General features: G+C 17.8%; 1 long non-coding RNA gene across 4 annotated transcripts in view; it reads right to left on the bottom strand.

Annotated features, from left to right (window-relative positions):
- Positions 1-254: 254 nt before the first annotated feature.
- The window catches only part of LOC113222068, a 1,161-nt gene continuing 689 nt past the window's right edge, over positions 255-726 (bottom strand). For 2 of the 4 annotated variants that reach the window (XR_003308208.1, XR_003308210.1), the window contains exon 3: positions 257-673. This is a non-coding gene — a long non-coding RNA (uncharacterized LOC113222068). Of the gene's footprint in view, positions 674-726 lie in introns of all 4 variants that reach the window. The other 2 variants (XR_003308211.2, XR_003308209.1) reach the window with 2 other exon arrangements.

Below are 726 nucleotides of genomic sequence, written 5' to 3'. Positions count from 1 at the left end.
TAAATAAAACTTTTATTATTATTATTATTAATTTTTGTACATGTATAAGTATTATTGTATGTATATATGTGATAAATTGACTTATTTTTATAACATACTACATGTGTTGTACTTTCTTTTAAAGGTTTTTTTAGATTAACTACTAGCAAAATATGTTATTATTATATTTTTCCGCTTAGTATCACACTATGCATATAAATGTGTATATACATACATACATATAAATATTTGTTTCTTAACTTAAAAATAACTTTTTTTTTTTTTTTTTTGTGTTTTATTCATATATATATATATATTTTCCATAGTTGCTTACTTGTAATGTTTAATTTGATAAACGAAATAATATAAAAATATATATACAAATGCAGTATTAAAAATAAAATCAAATAATTTAAAAAAATTCACAATATATAGTTTGTCCAATTATTGTTAAACAAATAATAAAAAATTTATAAATGTACACTCTTTTTTATAAAATCATATTGATGGATGTAGTAAAATACGTAAATTACACATAGATGTATGCATATATTTCCATATCTTTTGTTAATATTAAAAAAAAAAAAAAGAAAAAAAAAACATTCATCAGTAACGGTTTAGTTGGGGATTTACGTTTTACTAGTAGGATCAAAAGCTAGTATATCACCATTTCTGTTATTTTGTTTTTGAAGCGCTAAAAATATATATATATATATATATATATATATATATATATATATATATATA

The sequence above is a fragment of the Piliocolobus tephrosceles genome, unplaced genomic scaffold, assembly GCF_002776525.5.
Source record: "Piliocolobus tephrosceles isolate RC106 unplaced genomic scaffold, ASM277652v3 unscaffolded_29179, whole genome shotgun sequence".
In the NCBI taxonomy this organism is placed as follows: Eukaryota; Metazoa; Chordata; class Mammalia; order Primates; family Cercopithecidae; genus Piliocolobus; species Piliocolobus tephrosceles.
This window is presented reverse-complemented; position numbering and strand designations above follow the sequence as displayed.